Consider the following 14542-nt stretch of genomic DNA (forward strand, 5'->3'; position numbering starts at 1 on the left):
ACAGCTTAGTTACTTTCAGCATATAAATGTTTATTTAAATTAAAACCAAATCACGGGGATCGCATGTATTTGGAAATATAAAATTATATAAATAGTGAGAAAGGGTGATTTTGAACAGCTAATTGATATTGTAATTTTATATATTGAAGTAACATTGAAGAATTTCGTCAATAATCTCTAGAACAAGTGGTTAAAAATTTTCAGTTGACATATTTTTTTTCTTAGTACGTGGGTTAAATACCCTATAAGAGAAAAATTCCACTTTCTCCTCTGCAGAAATTGCTAAAAAAAAAAAATTCTGGAAGGGCATTTGACTTTTCATTAGATGCATCAACATGGATTTTACCTAACAGGAAAATCAAGAAAGTAGAACTGTTAGTTTAAAATGATTGGTCATCAATAGATATAAATCATGGTTCCAAAAGCATTCTGAAAGATGCTACCGCTAAGTTTTTCGACCTATAATTTTCGCCATTCTTTGATTATGTAAACTTGATTGCTTTCAACCTCGCAGCCTATGCTTATGTTGTAAGTAAGAACAATGCCTTATCTATGATTCTTAGGCCGGTGGATAGTAGAAAAGTTAGCCACTTTGTTTGATAATATGAAAGGCTTGATTGAATTCCAAATCTAAACTTATTGCCTCTGATTTTCATTATTTATTTTTGCAGAGGGGATTTGTTGAGGCCCGTGCCAATGATGGGATTCTAGAAATCTTTGGTTTAAAGCAAGGGTGGCATGCATCATTTGTAATGGTTGATCTCGTATCTGCAAAGCACATAGCGCAGGTAATGTAACGTATACAGTTTCACATCATAACAAGCCAAATGGGTTAAACTTAAGATTAAGTACAAGTTAGACTGGAATCAAATAACGTTCATCGTAGGTGGCTTTCAAAAGAGGAAAAAAGCGAAATTACGAAGGGTTGTTTGACAAGATGCTTGATAGGTAGCAAAAATTACTCTCATGAACTTCATAATGTTTACAGATGATCAATGTTGTATACTCTGCTGTGCCATGTTTCTGGTAACGGTAGTTCCTATTGTTGCATGCATAATAAATGGGTTTTGAAGTGCCCTGGGGATGCACAGGCCTTGCTCTTCTGAAAATATGATGATGTTTTTATTGATTATTGTCTCTTATCGCAGGCTTCATCGATAAGATTGGAGATAACAGGTGGAGAGTGGAAAGACGTATTTATGCAGATGGATGGTGAGCCGTGGAAACAACATATAAGCAAGGATTATTCGACGTTGGTGGAGATTACGAGGGTTCCTTTTCAGTCTGTAATGGTCAACGGAGAGTGACATTCCTTAAACTTGAGCATCAGTTAAATAAATCGATGTAAAATGTGGGTACCATCCTAGGGTTTGTAAATTATAGTAGTTTCCCCAATGACTAGGAACTTGGGCTGAAGATACAAATTCCAACCTAGGAATAGTTTATCTGTTGTATCAAATTTGATTTGCAGTCAATTTCATTTATTTATATCTTTACAAATCAAATACACAATCCAAACCATGCCTAAAATTAAGGAATAAATCAGGATTTAACGTGCAAAATGAAAAGAGAATTTCCTTCAATTTTATTGAAAAAACCTGGGGGAAACTGTGGATTGTCTTCCATGAATAAGTGATTAAAAATGTATTTGGACATCACATCTTTACTGACTTAATTGCTGACGCTTTTGTTTCAAGCAATAAGAGCGAGAATCCACCTTTATCTGGAGTATGTTAGGCAGTTCCCTAATTTGCTCTGGAAGCAGTTCTAGTTCATGGCACCTACTGATGGTCAACTCTTCAAGGCTTCTCATGGCTCCATCACATATCGTCCAAGTTCGAACACCGATTTCTTCCATGAACAGGAATCTGAGTTGAGGAAATGAGTTGGGTCTCATTTCGAGGTCCGGTCCCCTAATGGACTTTTTTAGTAGTTTCAGCACCTGTAGGTGATCCAGATTCTCTAACATTCTCATTACATCATCAGCAACCAGGTCAGTTTCCAACAAGGTTACCTTAACCAACTGTGCTGGTAATGTCCCTGGTCTCGATGGAAGTATAGCTGGATTGATAATCTTTAGCTTTTGAAGACAATCCAACCTGTCAAGGCACTCCAAACATCTTTGAATCTTCTCCATGTCTTGGCTATTAACGTCAACTTAACCAACTCGGAAACCTGGGATGCATGATGAGAGCTGTTGTGTTTCATTAGGAGTTATTGCTGAAATTGTTTGGAGAAAAGGTAGACATTTTGGAGATTGTTTAGGACAGTTAGGCAGTGTAGTATGGGGAGGCAACAAAGATGCTTAAGGTTGTGCATTCCAAATGTCATTAGGCAGGCATGTAGATGGAACACATGTACTTTTAATATCAAATGTCTGTAGGTTGGGAGACTAAAAATGGAACGGGGAAGATGGTAGAAGAAGGATGGTTTTCCTCAATACTTCAAAAGAGATGATTTTTTTATGTTTTTATGAAGCTTGGAAACGCGTGTAGGTCCTAAGTCAAACACTCTGAGTTTTGGGAAATGATCGAATTTCAACGTAAGCCCATTGGAATCAAGGTTGTCCTTATCGTGAAAACACAGCAGAGTGCGTAGGTTGGAATTGGATAAATATCTGGATTAGACAATATGTACCTCAAACTGTAATGGATGGAAAGCCTCCCCGACACGTTACTGCTTAGAGGTGATCCTAGCTTGGTGTGAACTTGGAACTCCCTTTCACCTTTGGAAACGCAAAACTCCGTCCACAATTCATGGATTCGAAACGTTCTTACACCGCCGTCTCTTTTCTAACAACCTGGATCAAGTTTAGTTTCCTTAGTTCGTGCAAGTATCTCCATCCAATTTCCTCAGCTCTTGATCGTCCAGTTTCCTCTATAAGTTCCTCCGCCATCCAAAGGTTGATGACTGCCTTGCAGGGATTTCAAAACCGCTGGGGAAAACACCCAAATAGAGCAAACATTTTCGAAGGTATTGAGGTATAGTATTATAGGTCAAACCAAATATCCCGAAACATGGTGGGCTATCTTTTTTATTAAGATACCAACTCACATCCGCAATTACGTTTACCCAGTGCTCGTAACATATATCTCTAGCTAGTAAACTAGCCAAGCAGACAATAGCAAGCGGCAGCCCAGCACACTTGGAAGCAACTTGTTTTCCAATATTCTTCAGTTGTGAACAGAAGCTTCCATCTTTGAATACCAGCTTTTCCAGGTTCCCAGCTCCGATCATCATCAAGGGGTTCCATAACATGAATATTAGACTGATCATCTGTTGATGAGCTTGCTAGTGAAGCCACGTTTTGTGAACGAGTAGTCAACAGTAGTCTACTTTGATGCTTTTCTTTAGGGAATACCTTATCCTTTTCTAAAGTCTCCCATAGTTGAGTTTCCTCCACGCCGTCAATGACAACAAGGTATCTTTTGCCTTGTAATAAGCTCCTCGCCTTCTCAACCAACTTTTCGTCGTCTATTTTGACGTCTCCTTCCCAAGGATGCCCAACAACACGTCCCTCGTAGCATATTTGCTCGGCACAAAACCCATGCATGATGTTGAAACTGTTGGTTAATTTCTCCGTAAATCTTTTTGGCTAAAGTCGTCTTGCCGGAGCCTGTTGTCCCCATAATTGAAATAACTTGACGCTTTAGCGTTTTAGTTAGCAGCATGTTCCTAACTTCTTGTATTGCAACGTCAAACCCCACCACGTCCTCCTCCTCAACCTCCCTCCTTTGCTTCTCCAACCACTCTGAATTGGTGGGTACGAAGAGGTCAGGGAAATACTTCTTCTGGTAACCATCAATTTCTTCCATCTTCGTCTTGATTTGTTGACTCGTATGGAGATACGACGAAGCTTTGCAAGGTGACAGCAAGCGTAAAAGAACTTGGTCACCGGTTTCCTGTGGTAGTCCTGGATATGTTTTTGGGTGGTGAATGTGTCGATGATGTCCTTGCCTCCTGACCTAATTTCTGGATTTGGTTCAGCCACTCTTTGACGGTGCTATCTTTCATGAACACGTGATCATATTCTCCGAGGGCCTCGACAATAAATTGCAGTTCATCTTCAAGTGACTGAACTTTCTCCGGGGCTCCACGAATCAACCTAACCTGTTTCGCTACATATGGGATTCCTACGTTTATAAGCTCTGTTATAAGAGAAATGGTTCCAATATTCCATCCTCTCTCTCACTTGAAAACTTATTTGCAGTCTTATTTTGGAAGTTTGAACCTTCCCCTCCATTTATAACTGCCCCATAGCCCATCACCATACCCACCTTCACCACCTAAGACAAAGCAACAATGACTCTACAACCACCACGTTAGGAACCGCTTGTCTACGGTAATAATAATATTAATATTATAAATCAAGTCAACACAAGTAATAAAATAAGTCACTCACCTACTGACGTGTCCATTAGATGATAATAATTATATTTTTTAAATAAAATTATTCAAAATTTAATTTTAAACCTATTACAATAGCCAATTCCACAAAATAATTAAATATAAATCAATCTATTTTACAGTAAGATTCTTATTTTGATAGATAACTAAACATTATATTAATACATGTGAAGTGTGAATGTACCATTATATAATCTGTAATATTTATTAATTTTATTTATAAATTGTGAATGTACCATTGATTTTTTATTATTATTATTATTATTATTATTATTATTATTATTATAATATGTCTACCTATTTTGCAATTAGATTCTTATTTCGATAGAACTAAACATTATATTAATGCATGTGAAGTGAATGTACCATTGATTATAAATTGTGAATTAAGTCATGTTACTAAAATATATTATTTTATCTAAAATACATGTGAAGTGTGAATGCACCATTTATATCATTTGTAATATATATTAATTGTGGTAGAATTGATATTTACTAAGATTTATATAATCTCTAATATATTATTAAATTTTATTCTTAATTTATTAAAAATTAAAGGAACGTATATAAAATTTTGAGTTAAAATAAAATAATTTTACAACGCATGGCCTTCGACAATGACTGAATCTATCTTAAATAACTCTATCTTGTCTCATCATAGTGCTAGTCCTCCTTGTACTACTACTACTATTAACAACTAGTCAATTCCACAAATAATTAAATAATAAGTCAATCTATTTTTACAATAAGATTCTTATTTTCATAGATAACTAAACATTATATTAATACTTGTGAATTGTAAATGTACTATTTATGTAACACCCCCCCCGTACCCGACCTGGATCTGAGTCCGAGGTATACATTGACTTTTCAAAACATTACTTGTATAAAATAGTGAGTAATTTAAACTTTTATACATGTAACTTATTCAAAAGATTTCCAGACTATTCAGAGCTTAAATGTTTTTGCAAAACCGATCAGAGCATACAATTCAAACATTAATTACATGCCAATTATTTTCAATGTACATACATCTAATTCAAGACAACTTTTCTGATCTGATCTTCAGTAAGAAGTAATTGACCTGTCTTGCTCCACTTTGCTCTTTTCTCTTCTCACTTCTATAACCTACGTGTGAAACAATCACATGCTAAGTCTATGACTTAGTGAGACAAATAAGCATATAATATAAACTATAGCTTGTAATCATGCATGAACAATTACTGCTATCACTCATACCCTTATTCATGTAACAAATCCCTATAACATCTATGCAATATATCATTACATGTAAGAACATATACACACACATATACTCATCACCCATCATTTCCATCATTAGCCTTATTTCGTTATCAATATTATTATCGTTTATATCACTTAATACATATCCTCTTATACCTAGCCTTTTAACCAACATTTGACTCATTTAATCATACAATCCACATATCATCATATAAATATATAATATCATTCATAGCACAAAAGCATACAAGTCACATGTACTATATGTTTGTTGTTATTTCTTTATTAACCCATGTACACATGTGAGAACTATGGATATGTGAGTCTATATAGGTTATGCACTAATGCTATCACCATAGCTCGTATAAATGCACCAAAGTGCCACGTAGAAGTGCACCGAAGTGCCGCATAGAATTGCACCGAAGTGCCATATAAAATATCCCTAAGGACCACGTAGAAAATTCCTTAAGAGTCATATACATATACAAAGGATCAAGTATGTGTCTCAAAGATATCACACATGTTCCAGGAATACATATGTCCCGAAAACCGCGTAGACCCTCAACTCTTGGCATGCCAACTATACCTCTAGCTCTCAAGACACATAGCATGGGCATTGTCATTTATGTCATTTCACATATTCATATTATACACATAGTTCACTTACGTAGAACATTTTCATATGATTCACATTTACATGTCACATAGCTTATATACTTTCTCACGTAGTCACATAGATCCATGTCATATCATATATCCAAAGTGCATATAACACGTATATCATATCTATAGCTTAGATAATTTCTCAGGTATTCATGTAAACATACATATCATATCTTGTTCACATATGATCATATATACTTCATATAACACATAGAAACACTAGAACACTTTCACATAGCTTATCAATTTTCAGAGTCCTTTCATATGCTTGATAACATATATCTATATGTATATAATAACATATATAATATCATCTACCTTATGCTCCATTTCTTGTATTCCCTTAGATTATATAAATTATGTCGTATTTCTAAACATATCATTTAAGTATTTTTATTAGGTATTAATTTAATCTATTTACTTAATTCAATTCATATATTCATTATAATCTTTTTATATAGCTCCATATTTAGCATATAACTTATTTTACATATTCGTATCGTCCCTTTATATTCAAGTTTTCTAACTTGATATACTATTCCCATTTCATTCTATATTCAATCTTATTTAGTTCCCTTAACTCTCATTAATCAAAAAGCTCTATTATACTAATTCTCATAATGGATCATACCACTATGTACTTGTCCAACTCATGTTTCTATTATGCATATACTGTTACCCATGTTTACCTAGTTCCTATCACTTCTCATGAACTCACTTTCATCATATTTTCCTATTATTACATATTTTATCTCATAACCATGTATTCACATAGTCTTATATTTTATTATCATATGGCTTATATTTGTTCTCCTATGACTCTTCATAAACATCTATTTCCATTTCCATACATCTCTTGACTTATCTTCTATATTCCTATAATTTCATAACTTATTTTATATTCTCTCATTAACACTTAATAGTGTTTTAGATAAACCACATAACACATACAAAATCATATCAATTCATATAATCAAACATACATACACTTCATATTGTTAACATACTTATAATCAAGACTTAATGAGCTATTACTATAGGAAATAGACTTATCACAAGTCCAATTTCCATATAATCTTATACAAATAAGATGCACTCACCTTGGCCTCACTAAGTTCCAATCCACTTTTATGATTTCCTCTTTTTCGATCGAATCTTAACTCGATAATCGTTCCGGAACTTGTTCATGTTCGATATCTACATAATCATACATTGATACATATTAATATCCCATTGATATACTCTAATCTATCATTTCTTATACCAAAAGAAATGTCTATTTCAATTTCCCCTTGAAGTGCATCGATACATTCTATAGTGCATCGATGCATTCTTTAACATGTGCATTGATGCACTACCCATGCATCGATACACAAATCACCTTCGATGTTTTCATTTTAAGGGGGTGCATCGATGCACTAACTGCAATCGATGTTTCTATTTTTAATGGGTGCATCGATGCACTTCCTATGCATCGATACACACTGAACAATTTCTGGAAATACCCTTGATGCATCAGTACACATTGAATGTGCATCGATGCACATATCCCAGAATTCATTTTTATGCCCGAAAATCTACTATTTTCAGCTTAATAACTTCATATATCATCCCCTTTCTTATTCTTAACTTACATACTCATATTCAAACTCATTTCTATTCATTAATCACCTTTAACATCAAAATCCTATTCTTCATATTAATTCAAGAATTACACTAAATTTTCAACATGTTCCAAATTCAATTCTATTGCTTCTAACTTCTTAATTAGACCATTGACAGGTCAAATCCATCTTTAGAACTTCAAAAACCTTTCTATAACAAAAGTTCATTTATACACCCTTCATATAATTTCCTTTTTAATTATCTATTCTTGATGTTTAAAGCTTATATAAGCTTTCCTTAAGCTTATATAATACTCAAAGAACCAAAATCAACTTATAAATCCAAGAATTAAACAATTGAAATTAAACTCACCTTTAACTAAGGCTTACGGGGAGAAGAATAAGCTGGAGAAGAAGACTCTGGATAGATTTCCTCATTTCCCACGTTTTTATATTCCTTAAAAAGAGAGAATAAAAATCTTCTCTTAGAAAAGACCATAATACCCTTGTTACTTTCCAGCTTTACTATTAAATCCATGAACTTTTAACTTATTTCAAAATCAAGCACATAATTTTCAAAATTTGCAATTTAGTCACTGACCCTGAATTTCGAGATGTTACAATTTATATATTTTGTGATACATTATTAATTATGGTAGAATTGATTTATTTATTTATATAGTGTGAATACTAAGAAATATCAAAGATAGATGAAAATAAAAATGTATTATATATTTTTAAATCATCAACACAATTTTTACCTTACATCATAGATGTTATCATTTAAACAAAAGTCAATTTATCTAACCAAATATTGACAATTTATTCAAATAAAATCATGCATGACATGAGCTTAATATCTTAATGTGATGATTAATGGTATAGGATAGATGATATTTACAAAAGATGTATATTTTGATTATAAATTTTTGTGAATTAAGTCATGTTATATAAATAAAATTGTTTTTGTATTTATTTTTAAAAGATATTAGTCACGTAAACTATATATAACCTATAAATAAAATTTTTAAATAAAAAAAGAGTAGAGTTAAAAATGAAAAATTCTCCAACGCATCGCCCTGGACAATGGGTATGGATTGGGGTGAATAAGATGCTATGGAATGGGGTTGATGATAACGTAGTGCGTTGGAATGTGGTTCCTTCACTACAGAATTTTGGATCGTAAACACTGCTTTTATGGGGTTGATATTAACGCAGCATGTAAGTTGGAATCTAATTCTTTTCTTCAGCTGCGGTGGAACGGGATTCTGGATTATAAACACTGCCTTTATGGGATTGATGTTAACGGCATAGGCATCGATTAGTAGGAACCAACGTCAAATCTCTTTGCAATGAGCACCCACGTTCCCAACTGTTAAAGCAGATTGTGCTTAGAAAATTAAACGCTCTACCTTTCAAGATTGGAATATTTTTGCTTATAACTTACGAATAAAATTATCATAAAGAGCGGAGTTTTTTGCTCATTCAGTTGTGACCAATACCTACAAGTTGCAACCATTTATTAAAGAAATTCGTTAAAAAATTAGAGATATCAAAATGATAAAGTAATATATATTTACTTCATAAAAAGTGGAAAAAATCGTTAATAACCAGAACTGGTGATTTTTCTACTTCTACGATCCAAAATCAAAGAAACAAATGGTATAAGATGTGCTTTGAGAACTGGTGAGTTGTCGACCACCAAGGTTTGATTCCGACCATGGAGGCAACAACTCGACTTTCATATTATAAAGAATAAGTTTTATTTTTTAAAATTAAATTAAATTATATTTTTATTACAAAAGGACCGAATATAAATCTCATCGAATGTATCACATGACACATCATTTAAAAAAATACCACATAGCTAAATTAAATGTCAAGTCAGACTTTTAACAACATAATATTTGAATCGTTGATGAAATTTTTTAATATATATAGATTAAAATATTTTTAATTAAAAATAATATTGGAAACATAGTATATGAATTGTACTTTAACCCATAGGCATCCGGATGCACTCAGAAATCCAGGCCTTTTAAGCATGTTCTATGACCGACAGGAGAGAAAATCTCAATCAATTAGATGAAAATCTTTCCATGCCTATAATCAATTTTCATCCAAGATAGTAACTAATTTAATTTGAAGAAACCATACGAATAAATTAACAAAGTTAAACTGAAAAATATCTCAAAAAGTTCCAAAAAAGTGGTGGGAACCATTTATGTGATAAGCAACAAAACTCTGCACCAACAATGGCAACGACTCTTCAAGGCTGCCCATAGCTCCATCACCCATCGCCCAACTTCTAACAACTATTTCTTCCATGAACAGGTAAACCAAATGTTAAGCCCAGAAAATAATAATAATAGTAATAATAAAACCAGAAATTTCAGGTCAACTTTTTCCACGGATCAAATTTCAATCAGATCATCATGCTAAAGCAGACACCATTAGGATGGATCATGTAGCTGCAATGCTTCTGATTCTCCATGCCAAGAGCTAGCTGCTTCCAGATTTAAGGGTATTACTCAGCCTGCAATCATGGCCAATAAGGTGAACAGTTTAATTAGGCTAGAGAGAATTGAATCCCCAGCGACCCACATCAATTTGCCTAGTAATTTCAAGGATAACATAAGATACCAAACTTACCAGTCCAAACCTTCAAAAAGACCTTCCCCTTTTATCGCTGATGTTTTAAAAATAGCCCATTGTCGGTTTTTTATCTTGTGCAATTCCAAAGACTCTGTAATTGCAGCATCATCAAGTGCACCTGGAAGATCCTGTGTATACACCAACAACGTGAGTTACAAAACTTTCATAAACTACAAGTATCAAAGTGGCTTAAAATCTTTTCTAAGGAAATTAAAATGTTATTCCTCTTTCCTCAGCCAAATTTCTTAAGGTTTTATTTGGGAATTTAAATTTTGAATAATGGATTTGGATTTATATTTGTGTCAATATTTGAGCAATAAAGCACACAGTCAATGATATTCACGACTAATTTACACATGATGCGCTAATTCAACCCCAAAATGTCTACCAAACAAAATCCAAATTCTCTAAAGTAGCAGCTTTCACTCGATGTCAGTCGTCAAACATGAGAAAAACACCTAAAAATAAGAAGGGTCTGCAGTCTGCACTACAAGAAGAAAAAAAGAAGAAGAGCCCCAACCTGCTTATTTGCAAAAATCAGAACAGCTGCCCCTCTTAGCTCCCCTCCTGCAAAAGATTCAAACTTGAAACTAGTCCAGAAGTGGCATGATAAAATATAAAACAAGCATTGACAAGTAAACAGGAGATCGTAAAAACCAAGCAGGAGTTGTTGGTTACAGACATAAAAATAAAAAGGTTTGGTTTAATTCTTTTTCATGGGAGACTACAAACAGACAGAGAAGTCCTCTGATTTTGCATTCAAATAAATAAATAAATACACGAAAGGGAAAGACAATACAGCAGGACTATAACATTCTAGGCAGGGACGGAAACTGTGTAGTGCCCCCCCCCCCAATTTTTTTATTACTAAAAACTACCTATTTAGACCTTCAAGTTTTGATTTATTTTGATTTTCCCCTCCCATTTTTTATTGTTAATTATACTTTGCCTCCCTTGAAAATTGAATATAAGTTGTAAGAAAATAACATTCTAGTCTAGGAAGCAGAAAGAATGTTTTCATGCATCATTCTTTCTTGTTATCGAACTTCTAAACTACAACAATTACTACAATGGAAATTTATATAAACGTTACAGCCTGCCAATGATCTATATGTCATCTTCACAGCATGGAACATTTATAATATATACCTTAACTATGGTTTAGGATGTTTTAAATAGGAAAACTAAAAAAAAAAAAAACTGTCATATGAAGAACTGCATCTTGATGTGTTTACCTCCAAGATTGCATGGAATTCTTCTTTAGCTATCACCAGCCTATCTGTGTCACTTGAATCAACAACATAGATTATAGCTTGGGTATTTGGAAAGTAGCATCTCCAATATGGCCTGTAGAGCAAATGGATAATAGATTTAGGGGTTTGTTCTAAAGGTACTAAAAAAAAATGGAAATCCACTTGTACGAACATGGAAATGTTAATAAACAATCTAGGTTCAGATTGCATGGTAAAAGCAGTCTTTGATATTCTCTCTCTCTCTAAAGCAAAAAGTGACTAAGATAACTAAGCATAATTTGTCTTTTTAAAGATCTCCATTTTAGCAATAATTTGACGGAGAGGAAAGTTAAACAGCTATGGAAATTGAAAAAAATAATGACCTAATTGAATTAGGGATAAAGAAAAGGGTTCTGGGATTTTCCAGCAACCAATTCTATTAAAATTCTGTTAATGATAATAATCACTTCCCTAATAACCTCTAGCATAGTATTTATAGTAAAATTCTCACAGATACTCCAATTTAATTATAACTATAACTAAGAGTCCTATGCTAATCATATAACTCTTCAAAATAACACAAAAGATAAACTAAAAAAAACTAACCTAAAGCCTGATAACAGAAAGCTGATCCTAATAATTAAATAATTAAATAAAACTTGGATGCTCATGCATCAAATGCAAAAATAAAGCCTATTGTGTATCCAATCACAAATGTCGTAGGATGAGTGTACAACATGATACACTTTTATTATGCAGATACTCCTATAATACTCTGAGAAAAATATCCTTGAAAGACTATGAAATGTCCTTGAAAGACTATGAACTGTCCTTGAAAATTTTACAATTACTGCATTAGATGGATTTTTGTAATGCATACCCCTTAACTACATGAACTGAATAAAATTTCTAATCAGCCAACGGCCAGGTCTAGACTCACAAAGACAAACTTTACATACAGCTTCCGCAAACCAAACATCTTATAGGAGAGAGTTGACAGAAGAAAATAAATAAAAATAACGAACGAACTTAAAAGACAAAGAAAATAGTGCATGTTTAGAAAAGTTACCTGATACTTTGTCGTCCGCCTGCATGATAAATGGTAAAGATGTCATTGAGACAAGAAGTTGATAGCACTTATGTTAAAACAAAAGAACTCCAAATGATCAAAGAAAGCAAACTTGCGAAATAATGTATATTATTTTTCAGTCCAACACTAAGAGATTCAATTCCACAACCTAAAATTTTTGTGATTGGATAGACAAAAGAATGCCCATGTCATGAAATACTAAGAACAGAAATATGAAGATATAAGAAAACCATGAATAGATCAAGGAGTAGTGGTCGACATACCTAAATCCCAAACTTGAAATTTGATGTTATTGTACTGTACTGTTTCAACATTAAATCCAATCGCTGCGCCATTAACAACAAAGTAAATCATATAACAATTCTTAAATATAAAAGAAACTCGTGGATCTGCTTAATTGCAAACACTAACTCCGTAACACATGAAATGCTCATAAATCCATTTCAAACAAACAAAAGACAAAATATAGAAAATTGAAAAAAGAAGAAGACTAACTTGGAATTGTCGAGACAACTTCACCCATCTGGAGTCGATCTGCAACCAAACCATTGAATTATAAAATAAAAAAGGCAATTGTACATTTAATAAATCCCGATAAAAGCAAAACGGGAAACACTGAAAATAATAAGGAAGAGAAATAATACAGAGAATGGTGGTTTTGCCGGCATTGTCAAGGCCTAGACAAGGATCCGAGCCTCCTTGTTACCAAACAGAGAAGAGAACATTTTTGTAAACAGAATACCCATATCGTTAAATATAGAAAAAAAGGTCTCTCAGAGCATAGATCTTGGATCCGATCAGAGAAGCAGCACCCCTTCTTTTTTTCTCCCTGTACAAAGGAGAGGGCCTGCTTGCAAGAGGACTTGAGATCCCGAGAGGGTGAAATTAAGAATTCGAGAAATAGAGGGGGAATAATTCCGAAGAATTGTAAACTTCTTTTCTTCTTCTTTTTTGCTTTTCCCAAATCGAATCGAATGGAAGCAACGAAGAAGGAAAATAATGGGATAGAATTATGTGCGGAATGGAACAGATACAGGAATACATGATTGGGCCACATATCCTTTTGGGAAATCCTTGGACTTTGTATGTTGCTGACGCGGTTGCATCTAGACTGCAATCCTTGAATTTTCGGAGGGAAATAAAGCGGCAGTTTGGCCATTTTAGTTACGAGTTACAACTGCCTATTTAAATTTTTAAAAACTAATTACAACGCTTAGATTTATTTCTGTTAAATTAAAATATGAATGTACGTAAACTCATTAAATGACTTCAATGACAAAAGTAAATGTTATTTTTTGCGTTATTAATTGATTAAAAAACTGAACATATACTATTAATTACACTCTTACCTATTAGGAAAAAATAGAAATGTACTTGAATTTATATTTTGTCACGATTAAAGTATAGATGGGAGAAATATTTTATATAAAATATTTTTTTAAAATTTATCAAAATCAGGCCTTTTAGTAGCATCATCTTCACACTACAAAAAAAATCTCTCCCACAAATTGCAAAGGAAGCCATCCAGTTGAGTATCCAGATAAGGAGCTCCCTCGAGAAAATCAGGCCTGGGAATCCCAACTCCAAATCAATGGCATCGCATGTTCCATTGATGCCCAGTGTGTAGTAAAGGAGGTCCCATTGTT

The 14542-nt window shown here is 33.4% G+C and overlaps 2 pseudogenes; both read right to left on the minus strand.

Moving 5' to 3' along the window:
- Positions 1-1636: 1636 nt before the first annotated feature.
- Positions 1637-4418, minus strand: LOC120218960 (annotated as a pseudogene).
- A 5611-nt stretch (positions 4419-10029) lies between these two features.
- On the minus strand, positions 10030-13889 carry LOC120219034 (annotated as a pseudogene).
- Between the last annotated feature and the right edge of the window lie 653 nt (positions 13890-14542).

The sequence above is a fragment of the Hibiscus syriacus genome, unplaced genomic scaffold, assembly GCF_006381635.1.
Source record: "Hibiscus syriacus cultivar Baekdansim isolate YM2019G1 unplaced genomic scaffold, ASM638163v2 tig00110202_pilon, whole genome shotgun sequence".
NCBI classification, from domain to species: Eukaryota; Viridiplantae; Streptophyta; class Magnoliopsida; order Malvales; family Malvaceae; genus Hibiscus; species Hibiscus syriacus.